Source organism: Mustelus asterias, chromosome 4 (assembly GCF_964213995.1).
Source record: "Mustelus asterias chromosome 4, sMusAst1.hap1.1, whole genome shotgun sequence".
In the NCBI taxonomy this organism is placed as follows: Eukaryota; Metazoa; Chordata; class Chondrichthyes; order Carcharhiniformes; family Triakidae; genus Mustelus; species Mustelus asterias.
Window position 1 is genome coordinate 56,365,853 of NC_135804.1, and position 23,060 is coordinate 56,388,912.

The following is a 23,060-nucleotide window of genomic DNA, read 5'->3' on the forward strand; positions in this document are numbered from 1 at the left end:
TAAAATTGAATGGGTTGTAAAATGGGCATCTGACCTATTAAGTTTTTTTATCAGATTCTGTCCTGCTAGTCACTGTTATATAGATATTTAGATTTACTAAAGAAAATATTGCACCAGGTGTTTGATTGTCACCGTTTATCTCTGATATCTTGGGTGTTAATTGCATTCTTACTGCAACATTCTAATTGGATGTTTTTATCTGCTGGTTTGTGGGGAGTGTGTGGTGCGGTGTTCGAACCATATATTTCAAATATCATAGCCGTTCTGAGAACGTTTGAAATAATTAAACTGATGATTAGCAACTGTATGTCATGTGACAGACAGACACACGGTCAGGTCTGGAAGGGAGAGGGTTCATGATTCTTTATGGGGCATTGAACAGAATCTCCAATTGTGAGACTTATATTTGGCTGTATATGTTCAGTTCTCTGGAGTCAGTCTTGTAACATAAAATACTAGATGCTTTAAGTATAAAACCTTCCTTCGGAATCATTTTGCTTTTTCTTCAGGGTTAGTCTTGTGCTGAGAATTAGTGCAACAGATGTGTATTATTAACATTTCAAGGAGTTTATCTAATTACTGTAGGTGTAATGTTTATGCTGAGTACCATTCTTTTGCCTGTTTATGTTGAATAATTTACAGTTTACACCATGGTCAAGTAGTATTTATTTTTGCCTACCAAAAGTCTATGAAATCGCCTCATCATAAGCTATCGTCCAATAAGCTGGACAATGACAGCAACGATGATGCTGTCTGACCCTGGCATCTGACTGCTTTTGCTTGGATATTGGGCAGATAAAGGTATGCTATTGTCGGGGTCAAAGGACTGCTCATAGAAATGACCAGCGACATTGATAATATGGCCATTATCTAACATAAAAAATGCAAAAAGTAACTTGTAGTTATTCTACCAAGAGCTATGGGAGAGACCAAGACAAAGGGATTATTTTTGATTTGTTATAGCAAAAGAACCAAATGATGTAATGGGCAAGCCACCCCCTCTTGTGCATTTTCTGCGGTTTTATCCATAAAATGTAGATCTGTGTTTTCAGTATTTCATCTTGCACTATGCTATTAGAAAGATTGAAATGTGAATTATAATAATCAACAGCTTTTCCTTCGTGGCTGTATAAAGAGCACCTGGGGACATCAGACCTATAAAGGAACAGCGAGATAAAACTCCTGTGGCTTTTCCAACAGGAGGGAGTATGACCTTTGATCCTTTCCACTGAGATATGAGAAACATTGGCATTTTATTTCTGAATGTTGAAATGTCACTGCTTGGTATTCTGGTGGCTCGTCAGTACCTTTTTTGGGGAGGCAAATGCTTATGCAAAAGTTTAGATTTATGCCTTGGCATTGCTTTTACCACTTGATTTTTGTCTCAACACTTGTGTTAATACATTGGTTGGATACTATCTCTGCAAAACTTTGGCAATGGAGGCTGTAAAATCACAATTCCCAATGACATAATATCAGAACGTGATTTCACCAGGGATGGATGGTGAGCCAAGAGAGGATGTCACTTGCAGTTTGTAAATGAACAGTTAAAGCTAATAACATAGTTGAGGACACAGTTGTCACTGATTTTTAGGGTGCACTTCAAAATTTTGCCAGCAGTGAATCAGCCACATGTGCAGTCAGAGCCTCAGCAACATTTAAAGGCCAGCACCTGTTGCAGTCTCCTGCGCCTGGCAGATATTCACTAAGACCTTTAGATTTAGTTACAAGGAACGAGAAGCGCAACAATTTGTCTTGGCTTGAGGCCCCCTTGAGAAATTAGTCCTCCTAGCAGGGGGCTTGTTAAAGATGGGCCTGAGAGAGTAATAGAAGTGGGTGGTATTTCCTAGGTGGGATGGGCTCATGCATTCTGAAGCATGTTCTTTGTGATGGAGAAGCGATAGAAGGCCACAAAAGGGACTGGGCACAGGGAGCAGCATTGAGACAAGGGTACCCAATGGCTAGAGTGTACAGACAATGATGAGGTACCTCCAGATGCTGGGTCAGTGCACCTGTTCTGGGGGCTATGGTTATTCAGTGCACGATGATAGTGAAGGAGGTGACCACTGATTAAATTGGAGGGTATCCAATGCCAGTGACTCTCAAGCTCACTTTGGCTCTGAGTTTCTACACCTCAGGCTCATCAGGGACTAACTGCCCTTGAGAAGGCATGGTTTGTTTATTCAATCATTTCAGTTAAGAGCCAACCACATTGTTGTTGATTTGGAGTCTTGCGTAAGCCAGACTGGGTAAAGATGGCAAGTTTTCTCCCCTAAAGGACATAATGCATGCAGAGGGCTGAAGGGTGGTCTCAGGCCAATGAGTGAAGATTGCATCTTGAAATGATGCAAGGTTATAATTTGGTCTGAGTTTTTCATGTTGAGTAGATCAGTGCAACAATTACTGTATGAAGTGGCCTGTAATACCTTCTCAAGATATTTATTGCCGCTGCAGTTTGCCAACACATTAGGACCTAAAATGGATGCAGACTTCTGGAAAATGGTTAATAGATTCTCATAGCTAATTTTAACAATGCACAGCTGTTGAATAAGGTTCACATCCATGGAGCAACAGGGTGCCACAGTGGTTAGCATTGCAGTCTCACGGCACCAAGGACTTGGGTTCAATTCCGGCCTTGGGTGACTGTCTATCTGAGTGGAGTTTGCATGTTCTTCCCATGTCTGCATAGATTTCCTCCAAGCACTCCAGTTTCCCCCTGCAGTCCAAAGATGTGCAGGTTAAGTGGACTGGCCACATTAAATTGTCCCTTAATATTCCAAGGTGTGCAGGTTGGATGATTAGCCATGATAAATTTGTGTGGGATTATGTGGAGAGGGCCTGGGTAAGAAATTCTGTCAGAGAGTTAGTGCAGACTTGAATGGCCTCCTTCTGCATTGTAGGGAGTCTATAGTTCTATGAGAGAGAGCTTACCTTAGTGTTGAGGTCCCACTTTCTAGTGACCCAGTTAAGAATTAATGCTGACCTGAATTCTACAGGTCCCATCCTGACTTCAGAGTGCAGCATGGAAATTCAGTTCTATTTCACTCTGGAGTCCATTCCAGCCAATATCTGTACTGTATGTTACGAACAAACAAGCTAGCTCATCAGATCCTCATGCCTGCGCTGCCATTCAATAACATCATGACCTGTTTGTTTCGAATTCTACATTCTCATCTACCACCTTATAACATTTGATTCCCTTGCCTAACAAGAATCTATCCAGCTCTGCCTTTAAAAATATTCAATGACCCCCATCTCCACCAACTTCTGAGACAGAGAGTCCCAATGTTGCACAGCCCTCTGAGAGAAAAAATTCTCATCTCTATCCTAAAAGGGCAACTCCTAATTTTAAAACAGAGCCCCTAGTTCTGGACTCACCCACAAGAGGAAACGTCCTTTCCACAACCATCTTCTCAATACCTTTCAGGATCTTGTATACGTCAATCAAGTTGCCCCTCATTCTTCTAAACTCTCGTAGAAACAAGCCCAGTCTGTCTAGCCTTTCCTCAAAAGCCATTTGCTCATTCCAGGTATCAATCTAGTAAATCTCTGAACTGCCCTCAATGCATTTACTTCCTTCTTTAAATAAAGGGACCAAAACTGCACACAATATTCAAGATGTGGTCTCACCAATGCTCTGTGTAAGTGAAATATAACATCCTCACAAGTCTGCTTAATTACTTGCTGTACCTGCATACTAACTAGTCTTACACCAGAACATCTAGGCCCCTCTGTAGCTCGGAATTCTGCAGTCGTTCTCCATTTGAATAATATTTTGCTTTTTTATTCTTCCTGCCAAAGTGAACAACTTCACGTTTTCCCACATTATATTCCATCTGCCAGATTTTTACCCACTCACTCAACCTATCTATATTGGTTTGTAACCTTCTTATGTCCTCCTTTTCTTGCACACCAATGCTGCAGTTGTAATTAGATGAACTCTTGGAAGTGTTCTGTAAGTTTCTGCCATTGACATGAAAGGTGCAAATTGGAAACTAGTTCTGAACTCCTAATATAACTCAATGTTGAACATTTAAGAATTGTTTCAAATTCAATTGCAAGTCAGTATATTTTAATTTGATCTGAGGGGAGAATGGGAAACTTTCTAAATGAGTCGCAATTGGAATCATTCCTGGAAATGCGAGATGAAACATTATTGAAACCCAGTGTGTATAACAATCTCAGCTGTAACTTGACCTGCCTAGGGATGTTCCCTTTCAAACAAGGATGATGTATAGTGAGGATTGGCATGGACATTTAAGAAGTTGTTTGGGTCATCAATCCAAAAAATGAAAAGAAATGTTTTTGTAGCAGTGCGGAAAATGTTAGGAGTCTTGTCAAAGCTGAAATGCAATTTGGCAGCATAAGCTAGTCAGTCGGGGACAAGGGATATCGCCCGAGGTCCTGGCTGATAATGCCAATGCAGAGGCCAGAGACAGGAGCAGAGCCCCAGTACAACGAAGCTCACAATGCCACCCGGTGGTCTGTGATAGAGCAGTGGATTGGCCTCCTGAAGATGCATTTCCACTGCCTCGACAAGTCCAGTGGGGCGTTCCAGTACAGCCCCCAGAGGATCTCCCTCATCATGATGGTCTGTTGTGCCTTACATAACCTTGCTCTGCAATAGGGCGTTGATCTTCATGAGGAAGACCTTGGATGAGGATGACATTCAGGAGGTAGTTGAAGAAAAGGCTCCTGAGGATCTGGGGGATGGGGGCGTGGGGGTGCACGGACAGGAGAGTTAGGGAGGCCATCATTACATACACACAAACGCACATCACACACAGCTTGATTGGCTGCTGCCCGGTCAATGCAGGTGGGTAATGATGACACACAGTGAGGAATGACGTGTGATGTTCCTCAGCCACTGCTGATGTCTGACTACTGTCTGTCTGCTGCGAGCATGCTGACTCCCTGGCTCATGTCTGACTGAGGTTCAGCCCTACATTCCTTTGTCCCTTTGCACGAGAGGAGGATTAGGGGTGAGGGTCTCGGGTTCATTGAATCATGCCCGAGTCCTATCACTGCAAATTAATAATTTGCACTGAGAGCGCATGGAGGGCCACTGAGAACAAGTTTGTCCCAATGGGGAGAAACGCTGTCACTGGGAGGAGGGTTAATAAATGTGATGTGTTATGGTGGTGAACAGTAATAATATTTAAGTCAGTGATGTGCCATTGTTGCAAGTGATAATGACACCCCCCCCCCCCCCCCCCAAGCTATCTGTGCCTAACTTCACCCTTGTCCACACTGTGCCTTTACAATTCCTTACACTTGTGAACCCTCCCTGTCTGGTTGTCTTCCCAGGATGCATATCAGAGGTGGAGACGACCTGGTGCCTTCCACACCCTGTTGCCCGAGATGTCCTTGGAAAGTGACAGTGGGCTGGGACCTGGAGGGCCCAGCCTACTTTCGGGTAGCATAGATGTTGCATCACCATGTTGTGTCCGCTGCACCTCAGTTGTATTGGTCTCCTGGGTTACTCCTTGGGCAGCTGGAGTGAGCTCCAGAAGCCTCAACCTCACCTGGCACTGCCAGTTTTGGAGGTCCACCATACAGTTGAAGCCCTCACCCATGGACCTCAGGGATTGGTTCTCCATTATGGATCTGATCTCTTGCCCCAGGCTTTTCACTGCAGAAGCTACTCTTGCAGTATTGGCCTCAGTGCCATGCAATGCCTGCATCATTGTGAGAGAAGGCTTTGGGACTCCTCCATTCAGCTTTGCAGTCGTTGGAGGGTCACTGAAAGCCCCTCCTGGAAATCTCTAGCAGCTGAGCATGAACTTGTCCAGAGACACATCACCTGGCAGGGGCACAGCTGAGTGTCCGATCCCTTGGGCGTTCTTTCCTCCACCCAATGTGCATCAGAAGCTATGTGGTGCTCACCAGTTGGCAGGCTTCTGGGTCGCTAAGACCTCAGTCGACGAACCATGTCCCTGCAATAGGGATGGTGCAAATGATAGCTCTGATGCTTTTCCATGTTCTCCTCCAAGGTGGTATTGAGGGTGGGTGGTGGGATACTGCTGGTAGATGGGCCAGGCTCTTCAGTTGGTTCTGCAAGGCAAGGACATGGTTTTAGTACATGGCCTGGTCAAGGGTTTGGACTACACCGAACTCACTTGAGCCTGGTCATCTAGATGAAGGTACAGTGGCTCATCACTTTTCTCTCCCAGGCCCACCTTGCTCTCAGCGCATACCCACTCCAGCTTCTTCACTGCAAGCTCCATGGCGCTCTCCTCATATGGAATCAAGATCCTCAGCTCAAGCTTCGAACCGCCTGTTTCCTCTTGCTCACAGCGGTTGTGTGCAAGCTTCTCCTGCAGGAACACAAATGGGGATAATGTGAGCTGGACTCCTGGCAAGTCAGAGGTCAATGACACCTGGGCACTGCATCTAAGCAGGAAGAGATTCTGGTGAGGAGTGCTGGGAGGTGGGTTTGAGGATGCTAGTGGGAAGTTGGGTGCTGGTGCCTTGAATGGTGGCAGTATGTAGGATCAAGGTGAGGTTCCGAGGGGGACGGAAGAGTGGAATCCAGAGAGCCAGAGAAGAGATGGGGAGAACTTGCCTCAGCTGATTGGAGTAGGTCATTCATCTTTTTTCTGCATTGCACACCCATCCTCTTGGACAGGCTGCTGGCATTTATCAGTGCTGCCACTGTCTCCCAGGTGGGATTACTCACCTTGCTTGGAAGGCCTCCTGACAGCCCAAAGGTATATTGTAACCTGCCTCTTCTCCATGGAAATCTGGGTTCTGGTTTCCTCATTGCCATCCTCCTGGCTTGAATGCGAGAAAGTTCTGTGGAGTGTTTAAATGTAACTTCACTGAATTGTTCAGATAGCACCTAGCCGGTGAAGCAGATGCTTTGCACCTCAGATGCGGCGTTTTTCACATGGGGAAGAAATTCTTCCAAGTGTCTGAAAATTGCAGTCTGGATGTCACTTAATTTTTTTGGAAAATTCCACCCTATTTTTGCTGTGAACATGATTAAATCTTTGTAAACAAATACAGGATTCTTATGAACTAAAATGTCAGAAAGGTAGTGAATTTCTTGTGTGTTCAAAATAGTTTCCTGCAACAGAAAATCCTAGTACTAACAAGTGGGCGTGCTTTATTAATGAGTAATGAACCAAATTTAATTGAGTAACAGAACAATGAAAATTCATCTAATAATGATCATAATATGATGGAGTTCCATGTAACATGAGAAAGAGAGAAACATAAGACTTTTAAGATTTTAGATTTAGGCAAGGCTGACTTCAATGAAGTGCAACATAGACTGTGCACAGGAAACTGGGAAATCCATTAATGGATGAAATGGCAGATCAGTGGAACGTGTTCAAAAATAATTCAATGTGATGCAGGCTAATTTATAACCGCTCATGGGCAAGAACTCAACTTGTCAAAAAAGACAGCAGTGGATGAGCAAAAGACAATACAAAGCTAAAAACATCAAAAATTCAAGAAGAAATCCTGACAAATCAGAGTTACAAAGAACACCAAAGGGTGACAAAACAGTTGGTAAAATTTACAAAGTGGGAGTATGAAAAGGGACTTGCAAGGGGGGTTATCATGATCAATACACACATTTTACAGTTATATTAAGAAAAGGGAATGGTCAGGAGCAATGTGGGTAACTTAAACCTGATAATGGTGATATTGTCAATGAAAATAAGGAAATTTGAATAATTACCTTGCATACGTTTTTATCATTGAAGAGTAGAATAGTATGCTGGGCATCGCATGGAAACTAATAATAAATCAGGGACAAAACCTGCCAAAATTAACAGAATTAAAGCAATGGCACTATGACAGATCCCCAAGACCAGAATGTTTCTATCTTGGAGTTCTAAAGGAAATAGAACATTGAAATGAACAAGAGAACATTGCTGCCACTCTAATCATAACCTTTCAGTGTCTCTCAGTTTGCAACCATTCTTTTAGACGGGAAAATGGCACGTCACTCCACTATTTAAGAGAGGAAAACCAGAGAATTATCATGGAATGGCTACAGCACAGAGGAGACCATCCACATAGACCTAAAAGGATAGAATAGAGGACATTATAAATGATAAAAAACTGAAAACAATCCAAGGAGATTTGACAAGACTGATGTCTAAGTGCATAGATAATTAATTAAAATGTCATGAACAGGTACAGAAAACAACCAAAAGGCTCATGGAACGTTGGTCTTTATATCTAGAGGACTAGAATACACAGGGGTAGAAGTTGTTATAGCTATACAAAGGCCTGGTTAGACTACACCTGCAGTACTGTGAACAATCCTTGGCACCACACTTTAGGAAGAATGTATTGACCTTGAACGAATGCAGTGTAGATTTGTTAGAATGATACCCGAGCTCCGTATTAAATTACAAGGTGGGATTATACAAACAAGGGTTGTACTACCTGAAATGTAGATGTTAAAGAATGTTTTGATTTAAAATTTTCAGAATATTAAGGGAATCAGAAAGGGTGCATAGAGAGAAACTTTCTGGTTTTCATAGAATTTCTACAGTGCAGAAGGAGGCCATTGAGTCTGCACCAATTCTGGTTCTGAGGAAGTATAGGACTTGGGGAACAGTTTTCAAACTGGGGTCCATAGAGTTTTCAGGAGTCTGTAAAACAATGTGAGCATGCTTATTGAGCAGGGTTAACACAGGGTAGACTACTAGAGATGGATTTGATGCAAGGCAAGAACAGAATGTGGCCACTACATGTGCAATGCAAAGTGCACTAACTTTGCTCAACCGGAACAAAAATCTGTACAAAGGAGCACTGAGCTCAGCATGAACATCTATCTGTAGGTAATCTGTGAGTACATTGCTGTTTCCTTAAAAACATTATTAAAACACTGTTTACAATGCAGCACTTTCACATTATGATTATTAAACAATATTATAAATAAAGTCAAGGTCCATCATTACTGATTCATTTGGAAAGGGTTCTTTCAACCAAAATGTTTGAGAATCAGTGTTCCAGAGGACGTGCACTGAGGACCATACGAGAGACTGTTAGCTAAGCAAGTGGAACTCGAGGTAAATTATTGACATAGGAGATTGGTTATGTAATAGAAGACTGTAGGGGATAATGGGTATGTACTTGAATTGGAAGGAAATGACTTGTGGTACTGTTTCTCTTCACAGACGCCACCTGACATGTTAGGTATCTCCAGCATTTTTTTGTTTTTATTTCAGTTTTCCATTATGCACAGTATTTTGCTTTTGATTTAAATTTATGGTCCTTAAACTTTTAAACAAACTAAATAATTGTGTGCTGAATGAGTGTTGGATCAATTTCTCTTTGAAGGTGATAATCTCAATGACTTTTTATTAAACTGTCTTTTAAAGTTGAGAGTGATAACAGAATGTGAGAATGAGTGAACAGGATCCCACTGAATTATTTTGCAAGATATGCCCTTACATTTGACTCACTGCACGCTGTACAGAAAAGAATGTTCCACATAAAACCAAGTTTTTCTTTCTGGAAAGGAGTAGTTAGAATAATAAAGGATAGAAGTGTTTCTTATATTTAAGATACGAAAGTATTCAAAACATTTTCTGGAATATATTTATATTGCTCATGTTAATGTATAGTACTAACATGCTAAACTATTTAGTAGTATACCAAATATTGGTATACTACTATACTATCGACGGTGCAGAGTCGCTGAGCAGAAACTGATAGCCAAGTTCTGCACACATGAGGACGGCCTCAACCGGGATATTGGGTTCATGTCACACTATCTGTAATCCCCACAGCTTGCCTGGACCTGCAGAGTTTCACTGGCTGTCCTGTCTGGAGACAATACACATCTCTTTAACCTGTCTTAATGCTCTCTCCACTCACATTGTTTGTATCTTAAAGACTTGATTAGCTGTAAGTATTCGCATTCCAACTATTATTCTGTAAATTGAGTTTGTGTCTTTATATGCCCTGTTTGTGAACAGATTTCCCACTCACCTGAAGAAGGGGCTTAAGGCTCCGAAAGCTTGTGGCTTTTGCTACCAAATAAACCTGTTGGACTTTAACCCGGTGTTGTTAAACTTCTTACTGTGACTATCCCCGTGGACAGTGAGGACCCAAAGATCAAAGCCAAAGGCTCTGCAATCTCATCCCTTGCCTCCCAAAGAATTGCAAATAATGTAGATAGAGGAACTCTCTAGCAAGTTTATTTGAATTTTCAATATGTTTTAAATAATTACACATTTTTAATTTAGTTAAGTCTATAGAATGTAGGTAGACCATGTACTTGGATAAGAAATTGAGAAAAAGTTAAGCTTAATGATATAGTAATAGACTTGGGGGGGGGGGGGGATATTGAATGGAGTCTGACAGGGCTCAATATTTGGATCTCTGTTATTTTTAATTCAAGTAACTGATCTGGTACCAGAAACAATTATAAGTTTGTCAATTTTTTCAGACAACAGAAGATTAGGGAGAATAGTGGAGACAGCATGCAGTAAACAATTCACCAAACAATTTAGATGACTTGTATAATTGGGCAGACAAGATGGAATTTAATACTGACAAATGTAGGGTAAAAATGAACGTGCTTTGAATGGAATAGAAAACATCAAGTGGAGTTGTCAAACAGAACCTAAGGATAACAGTAGATTCATCACTTATTGTCTAGATAATGTGTCTAAAGCAATTAAAAATTTAATAGAATATTGACTGGAGTAGAATTCTATTGTGATTACTCTGAATGTTTTATGTATTTGAGTCATGTTCTTATGCAGGATTTGCTGTGGCAATCCTATGCACTCAGAGCTGTTCTGTGTAGAATCAGCATAATTGACTATAATTGGTAGAATGTTTGTTTTAATCTGGACTAATGCTGTTCTGCTGTTTTGAGTTTTTTCCCCGGGATTTTGCAGAGTAGGGCTTGATTGGGATGATTGACAGGTATGGCCATGCGACAGGGTGAATGAAGCGAGGCTTATACAGAATTTTCAAGCTTCAGTGCTGCTTTTGAGTTGAGAGAGAATAGTACTTCTCTTTTCCCTTCTCTGAATTTGGAGACTGAAATCTGCGAGAAGATAAGTCTCTTTCTCGGAGATTCTGCTGTGTGAGAGTGGATCTTTCTCTGAGAGGTGCTGTTTTGGAAGCTGCAGAGAAAGAGGTATCCCTTTCTGTCTCTGGAGTCTGGAGACTGGGAGTTGCCAGAGCCTCTGAAAGTTTGTCTGTTTGAGGTATATCCTTCTCTGCAAATTGCTGTCTGTACCTCTGTCCAGAAGTGTTAAAAGGCTGAAAATTCAGCACCATGTGAACATTCTTGTTTTTGTGCTGACTAATTCTGAAGACTTAGTATGTCCATGGGATATTGCTTTAAATTGGAATGATGGAGATAGCTAGCTGTTAAGAATTATACTTTAAGACCATAAGACATAGGAGCGGAAGTAAGGCCATTCGGCCCATCGAGTCCACTCCACCATTCAATCATGGTTGATTTCAACTCCATTTACCCGCTCTCTCCCCATAGCCCTTAATTCCTCGAGAAATCAAGAATTTATCAATTTCTGTCTTGAAGACGCTCAATGTCTCGGCCTCCACAGCCCTCTGTGGCAATGAATTCCACAGACCCACCACTCTCTGGCTGAAGAAATTTCTCCTCATCTCTGTTCTAAAGTGACTCCCTTTTATTCTAAGTGTAACCCCCTGCTGACCACTATATGGGGGCTACTATTTAAATATTCAATCAACAGGATCCCGAATATTTAGCGGTTGATGTTGATTTGGCTAATTCCCTGTTTACCCATAAATGTCAGTACTGTAAGTCGGAATATCAAAAATAAATTTAATAACACATATCATTAACAGACATGAAACAGTGAGCTCTGCCTCTCCCTCTCTCTGCACTCTTCCTCTCCAGCTCTGCCTCTCCCTCCAGCTCTCTTCCTCTCCAGCTCTGCCTCTCCCTCCAGCTCTCTTCCTCCAGCTCTGCCTCTTCACTTCCTGGCGCCTTTATTTTTTTCTCCCGCCCCCAGTGCAATCCCATTGGCCCAGCCCACATCACTCAACCAACAGCATCCTGTTCACAGCACCCACCCTGCAAACAGGACACTGAAGCCCACCAGGGATAAAGAACACTGGTAACTGTCTTACCCACAAATTTTCCTCAGTCCCTTACATAAGGCTGTGCCCCCGCGTCCTAGTCTCCCCTGTTAATGGAAACAACTTCCCTACGTCCATCCTATCTAAGCCGTTCATTATCTTGTAAGTTTCTATCAGATCTCCCCTCACCTCCTAAACTCCAATGTCATGTTTTAAGTATTTTATTTGGTAAAAGTTATGCTAATTATTTTTGTTATATTCTAATGTGTTATTAAATAAAGTTTGTTTTGATAAAAGCTTCCTAGTGGGTCACTTGAATCATACCTGGAGTGACAAATTCATGCTCGCCCTCATACCAAATTCAAATGTAAAAATTAAGGTCTAGGTAAACTTCATAATATACATTGGAGTTTTTGCTCTTGTCCTTAACAATATTCAAGAGTGTGAAAATGGGTAGGGAAATTTACGTCGAGGGAGAGGTTTAGGGAAGACAAAAAAAACAATGAATTTTGAGGATGGAAGATGAGCGATACGGAATACTAAAGTCACAGAAGATGAGGAATCTTGCCATGCAGAGACTGAGTGAGGAAAGGGAGAAGATTTCTGTTGGGCCTTGGGAATGAGGACAGTAGACAATGTAGATTTTAAAGAGGAGGCGAGATGGGACAAAATGAGGTGCTTGACTAAGAAGTTGCCAGAGGAGTGAGGGGGTAGACACCAAGGTGATAAGGGACACACTGTGCAGGAGAGGCACTGAAAAGCTTCAGTGAGCAATAATGTGTTGCCACCTATGAACCAAGTTTCAGTCAAAGCCATGCTGATAACACCATTTTGAACAGTAAAAACAAAGAAGGGAATGGATGTTTTTGAGGCAAATGGAGAGAGAGCTGGTGATTGTAAACCTGCTGGCAGTCTCCAGAGTGGTAGTGGTGGGTTGGGTGAAGGGGACAGAGATGAGTTAATGAAATTAGCTACCCATGGGCATGATGTATGAGTGAGAGTTGTAGTTGCTGCAGAATAGAAGGCAATAGTGAATGTCTTAATGGCTCCATTTGAGAATACCAGGAGAGGCATGGAGGGCAGCAATAAGGCAGTTTCCGTTTTGCGCACTATTATGCAAATGGTCTGCTTTAATTTAATAGCTTTTAACAGGTTTCCTACAACAGATGTTAAGCTAACTGGCCTGTAGTTTTCTGCTTTCTGCCTCCCTACCTTTTTAAATAATGCTATCTTCCAATCTAATGGGACCTTACCCGAATCTAGGGAGATTTGGCAAATTAAAACCATTGCATCAAATATCTTGCCAGACACTTCTTTTCTTTTAAGACCTTAGGATGAATGAAGTTCATCACTTAGAATGTTATCATATCATATTTATTCGCAACTTCAATGATGTAATAGAAAGTCACATATCCAAGATTGTGAATGACAAAGAAAATTGGACTTTTAAACAGTGCAAATGGAAGTATAACATTACAAAGAGATATTAACAGATGAAAAGAATGAGAAAAACTGTGGAAAATGCATTTTGATTTTGAGGAATGTGAGGCCATCCACTTTGGCCCTAACGAAAATAGAACAAAGCTTTTAAATGGTGAAAAGCTAGAAATGATGGCGATACCAGGGGTCCATTTAAGTACATAGATGATAAGATGTCACAAACTGGTACAGAAAATAATCAAAAAGGCTAATTGAATGCTGGTCTTTACCTGATGTTTAGAAGGTTGATGGGGGATTTGATTGAAGTTTCAAAAGTATTAATGGGAATAGATAAGGTAGCGAGAACGATAAGCTATTTCTGCTAGTTGGGAAATCTAGAACTAAGGAGCATAGTCTACAAGACAGATCTTTTAGCAGTGATGTTAGGAAAAATTTTAATATGCAAAGGTAATGCAAGTTTGAAACACTCTCCTCTGTGAATGATTTTAAATCTAAGTTTGGCAATAAAAAAGAGCAGATATATGGAGTTAGATCTCAGATCAGCTTTGGACTTATTGAATGGCACAGTAAGAAGTCTCACAACACCAGGTTAAAGTCCAATAGGTTTATTTGGAATCACAAGCTTTCAGAGCGCTGCTCCTTCATCAGTCCAACGCCGGCATCTCCACATTATTGAATAGCAGAACAGGTTTGAGGAGCTAAACAGCCTAATCCTGTTCCAATGTAACACCTTACACTCATCTATTCGTAGCAGGAATGTTGCTCTGGGTAATGCTGGGAAAACAGCCATTTTCTAGTTTTAACAAATGGAGCTTGGAGACATCTCTACCATGGTTGCAAGCCTCTTGGTCACCAGTTCATAGTGACATTGCTAGTTTGGGAGCATTTTTTTGGTGATGGTTATTGCATACTTGGAGAGAGGAATAAATTGGAGTGGGTTATGAAATAGAATGTAATTAACCTAAGAACCAAAATAGATACACATGCTAATCACTAAACCCAGATAAATGAGCTCCTTTGCATTAGGTTGTAGTTATCTATAATGTTCAATAAGAAATGTTTCCTTTTCTGTCTGAAGCCACAGCTGTAATTCAGATCAATAATTTCTCTAAAGCTGCAACAGGTCAGCTGTGATTGTGGTTTTTCCAGCAGCCTTCACTGTGACTAACACTAATGGGCAGTTCCCGGACTCGGCTCGCAGAAATAGCGCAGTGAATTGCATGTCCATCTTCAGTTTGTGAGATTGCTTTGATATACTAATTGATGGTGGGCAGATAAATGCAGTGATCAACAGCTACCTAATACTATTGGGAAACTGCTGGGAGTAGCTTTTCTTTATAAGATATATAGTTGAGCAGTCTGCTTTCCCATCACCGGATATTAAAGACTTTGAAGCCTATACAATCATCTCTTTGTAGTTAATATCTCTTATATCTGTAGTAATAACCCCAGTCTAAACGCTGAAGTGAGAATTCAGAATTGTGCAATGTCTGCAAAAATATAAATCTACCAGTGTATATATGTTTGAGGTAATGCCTTTGATTTGAGGTGTTTGAGGTTCCTAGGTCTTATTGGAGCCTTATTTCATGAAGAATGTAAATGCATTTAAATAAAGTGGGATATTTAAAAAATGAGATTTTTTAATTGGAACATTGATTCAGATTTCTAAACTAGTTGTAAAATCAAATCCTGAATTAAACATTTGGTTTCACAATATATTCTAAAGAACAAAATGCCTAAAGGACAGCTGTCTGCTCCAGCTCCAGCCTGCTTTAGGTTTCTCTTCAACTGCCATTATTGCAGTAGAACCATAGAATCCCTACAGTGCAGAAATAGGTAATTCGGCCCATCGTGTCTGCACCTATTACAAAAGAGCATCCCACCTAGACCTGCCTTTTTGCCCTATCCACATAATCTCATGCATTTACCATGGCTAATCCACCCAACCTACACCCCTGGACACTAAGGGGCAATAAAGCATGGTGAATCCACCTAACTTGAACGTGCTGTGGACTGTGAGAGGAAACTAATGCACCTGGAGTAAACCCACACAGGTACTGGGAGAATGTGCAAACTCCACAGACTGACACCCAAAGCCAGAATCAAACCTGGGTGCCTGGCACTGTGAGGCAGCAGAGCTAACCACTGTGCCACCATGCCACAAGTTAGTGTGATTTACTTGGGTTGTTCAGAAGTTGTAATTTCCCATCTTTCTATCCATAGTTCATTCTGCAGCTTTGATTTGATTTATTATTGTCACATGTATTAGCATATAGTGAAAAGTATTATTTCCTGCACGCTCTGCAGACAAAGCATGCTGTTCTTAGAGAAGGAAAGGAGAGAGTACAGAATGTAGTGTTACAATCATAGCTAGGGTATAGAGAAAGATCAACTTAGTGCGAGACAGGTCCATTCAAAAGTCGGATGGCAGCAGGGAAGAAGCTGTTCTTGAGTCAGTTGGTACATGACCTCAGACTTTTGGATCTTTTTCCCGACAGAAGAAGGTGGAAGAGGGTATGTCCAGGGTGTGTGGGATCCTTAATTATGCTGGCTGCTTTTCCAACTAAAACAAATGAGTTCAAGAGACAGATTAGCCTTGTGATCTTCTGATTTCCGAATCAATAGCTTGATCAAGCTGCATCTTCAGACTCCGACGTTTGTTCAACATATGCTTCAATTTCTTGACTATCATGACTTGTTTTGTACCATTTTACAAAAGTACAGCACCATATATCTTGATAAAAGCAGCCAACAAAGGAGTAGGCAGAAGATGTTGCAATTCCACAGAGCCCAACATGCAATTCCTTGATCAAATAGAGCAGAGGAGAGATAAAAGGCTGAATTTTACCCAGCAACAGGCAAGAGGCACACTGGGGTATGGATCAGTTGCCCGTCCCAAAAAGATGGAAGTCAATTTGCATATTAAAAGCCCCTATTAGGGACAATTAAGTGGGACTGCCTGTGGAAATCGCCAGTTTCATCAAGTCAGCACCCCTGCAGTAGATTGGATTCAGAAGGGGTGTCACTGGAGCCTGAGGCTCTGTGGCCCACAGAGGAGAGTGAGGGCAGGAAAACCAGCCTTTGCAGTCCCAATGATCCTCCTCCTCCCGAGGTCTTTTCCTCTCCAATCATTGGGGCGTTCTGCCCTCGGCCCCGTAAACTTTTTTAAAATTTGAATTTACTGTCCAAGGCTTAAGGTATGCTGCTTGCCTCTGCAGCGCCCACCTCCCTGGCACTGCTGAAGCTTCAGAGCTCCTAGCCCTGTTAATGGGCTGGCAGCAACATGAGCCTGCCCTCTCCTCTCAGTTGGAAGGTTGGCCTAGAGGGGCTATTCAAGAGGCTACCTACAGTAAAATCAGTCTCGCTGTTAGCAAATGATGGCTCAGGACTTCATTGGTCCCAGTAATCATAGAAACCCTACAGTGCAGAAGGAGGCCATTCAGCCCATCGAGTCTGCACCGACCACAATCCCACCCAGGCCCTACCCTCACATATTTACCCGCTAATTCCTCTAACCTACGCATCTCAGGATACTAAGGGGCAATTTTTAACCTGGCCAATCAACCTAACCACATCTTTGGACTGTGGGAGGAAACCGGAGCACCCGGAGGAAACCCACGCAGACACAGGGAGAATGTGCAAACTCCACACAGACAGTGACCCAAGCCGGGAATCGAACCCAGATCTCTGGAGCTGTGAAGCAGCAGTGCTAACCACTGTGCTACCATGCCGCCCTAATGTCAGGGTCCTGAAGCTCATGGGAAAATACAGCCCAAAGCATTGGGTGTTAGGCAGGAAACCTATTACTTTGTTTAAAAGGTCATGTGTCATTGTGGCGTCAAGTGACATTTGAGTACTAACTCCCTCAGGAATGAGGAAGTGCTGCTGAAGATTCAATGATCTGAACAAGCCAAGCAAGGTTAGACATCCTGGGCACCAGCACATGCTTGAGTCTCTAAAAGTGACAGCTTTACTACTAACTTTTGGCAATGCACATTGGTTAAGGGGAGCACTAAGTTAGCCTTTTACAATGTTCCAACCTTCCCTCAATAATTATTGCATCTGCAATCCTTCGATATAATAAGATAGAATGTGCACTTGTTATACATTTTGTTCATATTGATTGAAATCATACGATAAGGGTGCTCTTCTTTGGTGTTGGCTTATTTAAACAGATAATAATTAATGGCATGCATATGCACTTGGTAGGAAGAATAAAGGAGCTGAATATTACTTAAATGCAGAAAGCTGCAGCTCAAAGGGATTTTGGGATCCTCGTGCATAAATCACAAAAAGCTAGCATACAAGTCCAGCAGGTAATAAGGGAAGCAAATGCAACATTGACCTTCATTTCAAAGGGAATGGAGTATGAAGATAGGGAAGTCTTGTTGAAATTATACAAGGCACTAGTTAGACCACATCTAGAATACTGTGAACAGTTTTGGTCCCCTTTATCTAAGGGACGATATCCTAGCATTGGAGGCAGTCCAAAGAAGGTTCACTGGGTTGATTCCAGATATGGAGGGATTTTCTTGTGAGAAGAGGTTGAGTAGGTTGGGCTTGTATTCATTGGAGTTTAGAAGAATGAGAGGTGACCTTATTGTGATGTATAGAATTCTCAGGGGGCTTCACAGGGTAGATACTGAGAGATTGTTTCCCTTTGTGGGAAAGTCTAGGACCAGAGGGTGTAATGTTAGGGTAACGGGTTACCTGTTTAAGACAGAAATTAGGAAGATTTTCTTCTCTGAGGGTAGTGAATCTGTGGAATTATTTACCACAGAGGACTATAGAGACTGCGTTGTTAGGAATGTTCAAGGCTGAGATAGACAGGCATATATTTAATCGGTAAAGGAATCGAGGGTTAGGGGGATAAGGTAGGAAAGTGGAGTTAAGGATTGTCCTTTCAGATTCGTAATGATCTCATTGAATGGCAGAGCCGATTTGATGAGCTGAATTGACCTACTTTTGCTCCTATGTCTTAAAGCCTTATGGTCTTAAGTAGGACAAAGAGAACTGAGTGGGGCAAAGAGAGTTGATGTGTTGCCATGTCCTAGGATCATTACTGGATTAAAGGTCTGTTCTTTCATGTTTCAAAGATAGACTTAAACAAGTCATTTCAGTGAGTTTACCAATAAAAAGTACCATGATAACATGAATGAAAGAGAAAGACATGGGGATGATTTTTAATTATACAAAAGAGGGGTACAAAGCAGGCATTGTATTGAGGAGGCATGTAAAATATTGGATGGGACAAACATAGTGAGTGAGGGAGGACATATTAAAGTGTTTAATGTGTTTGAAAGTTATCAAGCTCGGATGAAATTTATCCCAGGCTGCTAAGTGAAGTAAGAGAAGAAATAGCAGAAGCTGTGACCATCGTTTTCCTCACTTCAGGTATGGTGCAAGAGCACTGTTCACATTGTACTATTGTTCAAAATGGGAAAAAGGGATAGCTAGGGCTCTCAGCCTAACTTTGGTGCTGAGCATATTATTGGAAAAAAAAATCAGCATGACATATAAATTGTCATTTAGAAAGGCATGGATTAATCAAGTACAGTTGGCATGGATTTTTTCAGGGAAAGTTATGAATGACTAACTTGATTGAATTTTTTCAGAGGCAACATGGAAGATGGTGGGTAGAATTTTATGTGTCCAGCTAGCGTGAAAATGAGAGTGTTCCTGATCCGTTTTTGGGTGAGTTTTCACACTTAATCTTATGTGCCTAGTCATTGAAAAAATGGTGTTTACTGTTTCTAGCTGCTGCAGGCAGTGGGCTGGGCTTAATTCGCCAGCCAGCCTGTAGAGAGAGCTACTGCGCATGTGCAGACTTCTGATACTGCATATCTGCAATTGTAACAGCAGATGTCTGACAGAGAGAAAACTGCCAGGACCCTGTTGCTGCAGGCAGCCTCACAAACCTTTAACCTATAAGTCCACTGATGGGCAGGTGATCAAGAAAGCACGCATTATATATTACTATGATCAATGCCTGGAGTATAAGAGCAGGGTGAGTATGCTAAAATTACATAGTACACAACACTCTATGGCCTACCTATTGTTTTACTTTGGCCACCACTTTACAGGAGTGACGCAATCATGCTAGTGGGTATGCAGAGAGACTTAGGATGGAAGTTGCCAGGAATGGAGAATTTTAGCCATCAGAAAAGATTGGATAGGCTCGGGTTGCTTTCCTTGGAACAGAGGATGCTGAGGAGAGATGTAATACTGATGGCCCTGTATTGAATGGATAAGATGGACCTATTATTTAGCAGAAAGGTAAATAACAGTAATTGATAAGTTTAAGTTTATTTATTAGTGTCCCAAGTAGGCTTACATTAACACTGCAATTAAGTTACTGTGAAAATCCCCTAGTTGCCACACTTTGCCTGTTCGGGTACACTGAGGGAGAATTTAGCCGATGCACCTAACCACCACATTTTCCTGATTGTGGGAGGAAACTGGAGCACCCGGAAGAAACGCATGCAGACACGGAGACAACATGCAGACTCCGCACAGACAGTGACCCAAGCCGGGAATCGAACTGGGTCCCTGGTGTTGTGAGGCAGCAATGGTAACCACTATGCCACAGTGCCACCCTATAGAATGATTAGAGGGGAGTTGAAGAGTAATTTTCACCCAGAGGGTCTTGGAGGTCTGGAACTTACAGCCTGTGAGGGTGGTACAGGTAGAAGCCCTCTTTGTATTTAATAACTACCTGAATATGTACTTTGAGGTGTTGTGATCTGAGAGCTGAAAGATGAGATTAGGCTGAATAACCCTTTTTTTTGCTGGCATGGACACAATGGGCCGAATGGCTTCCTTCTGTGGCATAAATTCTTTCTATATTTTCTTTTCCAAGTCTGTAGATGGATTAATGAACTATATGCTAACTATGTTCAGATTTGCAGTCCCTGGCTTGTAACAGATATAGGAACTACTGGAGAAACAATGTGAGTGAGATAGTAGTGATTGGTTTGCTCAGAATAAGGGTGTCAAATATTGAGATAAGCAAGTAACTTAATTGACAACAGCAGAAGCGTTATGATGGGTTAACATTGGAAAAAGGAGGATGTGAGGATGTAGAAATTGTGTGCATCTCAGATGCACAGAGATTACTATAGCATCAGAATGAGGAGTGCAAGTTATTATTACAGGAACTTAAAAGACAACTGGTCACCTTAAATGGTCCTTGATTGTTCTGGAACAAAGATACTTGCACTAAATTGGTGAACTGCCTAGGTGGGGGGTGGTCATTGAGCTGCAGCAGCAGAGCTGAAATGGGAAAGTTTATGGAACCTGGGAAGATGGTTCTGGTGCTGGCCAGTTGCTACACTGGGCACAAAAGTGTCATCATGAAGAATGTTGAAGATGAGACCTCTGACTGACCCTACAGTCACACACATGTTGCTGGTATAGATTGTTACCCTCGCAAAGTGATTGCCATGATGGACAAGAAGAAGGTGGCCAAGAGGTCCAAGATCAAATGCGTGTGAAAATATACAACTACAACATCCTGATGCCAACCAGATACTCAGTTGACATTCTCCGGGATAAGACCATTGTGAATAAGGATGTTTTGGGATCATGCTTTGAAGCGCAAAGCCAGATCAGAAGTCAAAGTAAAGTTTGAGGAAAGGTACAAGACAGGAAAGAATAAATGGATTTTCCAGAAGGTCCAATTCCAAATTTTATTTCAGTGTAAGTAAATATTCAATTAAAATATTTTGCATTTTGGTGTGAATAAATTGCTTAGAGAAAAATCTGAATGTGCTGGTAAATGAGGTGGAGAGATTCACTTGTACCCAGTCCAAGTTACAGACGGTATGACCAGTGGTGATTGCAAAAATCAAAACAGCACAGGAACAGGCATTTCGGCTCACCCTCACCAAGCCTGCGCTGATACATGGTTTCTATCCCTCCATTCACCTCCTGTTCATGTGTCTATCAAGATGCACCTTGAACGTAGCTAAAATGCCTGCTTCCACTACCTCCACTGGCAGTGTGTTCCAGGCAGCCACCACCCTCTGTGCGAAAAACTTTCCCCACATGTCTCCCCTAAACTTACCAGCTCTCACCATAAACCTGTGCCCTCTTGTAGTTGACCCTTCCACCCTGGGAAAAAACCTCTGACTATTCACCATATCTATGCCTCTCATAATTTTGTAGACTGCTATCAGGTCGCCCCTCAGCCTCCGTTTTTCCAGTGAAAATAATCTGAGTTTATCCAATGTCTCTTCATACCTAAAACCCTCCAGACCAGGCAACATCTTTGTAAACCTTCTTTGCACCCTCACCAAAGCATCCATGTCCTTCTGGTAGTGTGGCAACCAGAACTGCACGCCATATTCCAAATGTGGCCTAACTAAAGTTTTATACAGCTGTAACATAATTTGCCAACTTTTATACTCAATGCCCTGGCCAATGAAGGCAAGCATGCCTTTTTGACCACCTTATCTACCTATGTTGCTGCTTTCAGGGATCCGTGAACCTGTATAGCCAGATCCCTCTGCATCCCTCTGCATGTTGATGCTCCTAAGGGTTCTGCTATTTACTGTATAATTCGTACCTGAATTTGAAGTTCCAAAATGCATCACTTTGCATTTGCCTGAATCAAACTCCATCTGCCATTTCTCTGACCAAGTTTGCAACCTATCTATATCCTGCTGTGTCCTTTGGCAATCCTTGTCACTATCTGCAACTCCACCAACTTTACCTGAGTAAATTCAGTCTAGCGTGTCCATTTGTTGTGGAAGCTTATGAGAAATAAGTTCTTTGAAAGAAGCAACATTCACGAGCTGGAAGGGCAAGGCACAAAATGCAGTGAGTATGGTGATTGTTGATCAGGCACAAAATGCAGTAAATATGGTGGTGATCAATTCTGAATTGCTTGACCTTCATTCTCAAGAGCACCGGTTTCTTTTCCAGACTTCAAGTGGTCCAACTGCTGTTAGGGAATATGGTGCAGGAAGGTGGGTAGACTACAGATGTGCACCCAAACCTGTTGACAATATACCAATAGGTGAGCTCAGTCCAAGCAAAAATCATTGTTGCTACTTTATAATAAAAAGGGTGACTCTGCAACCTATTGTTTCCATCGAGGATCATGTTGGGAAATTGCAGGCACGTTATGATGTCTGCAGCCCAGTAAAAGGCTTCAGGCCCCTAAACCCTGAATCCATTTTCAGTTTCCATCCTTCCCTCAACTTCACGCTGTCCATCTCTGACACGTCCCTTCCTTGACTTCTCTTTCTCCATTTCTGGGAATAGGCTGTATACTAATATCCATGAAAAACCCACTGACTCCAACAGCTACTTTGACTACACTTCCACACACACTGCCATCTGTAAAAACTTCATTCCATTCTCCAAGTTTTTCCCCCTCCGTCGCATCATTCCATTAACGCAACCGTCCGTAACAGTGCTTCTGATGAGTCTTCCTTTTCCCTCAACCAAGGATCCTTCTTCATCGTGGTTGAAGGGACCCTCAAACTGTGTGTGGGTAGCGTGAACTGCAGGCATTGTTTTAAAAGTACTTCTTCTAGTACAGAGTTGGCAGGAAGGTAGGT

The 23,060-nt window shown here is 42.0% G+C and overlaps 1 pseudogene; it reads left to right on the forward strand.

Moving 5' to 3' along the window:
* Positions 1-20,771: 20,771 nt before the first annotated feature.
* On the forward strand, positions 20,772-21,218 carry LOC144492295 (large ribosomal subunit protein eL27 pseudogene; annotated as a pseudogene).
* The last annotated feature ends 1,842 nt before the right edge of the window (positions 21,219-23,060 follow it).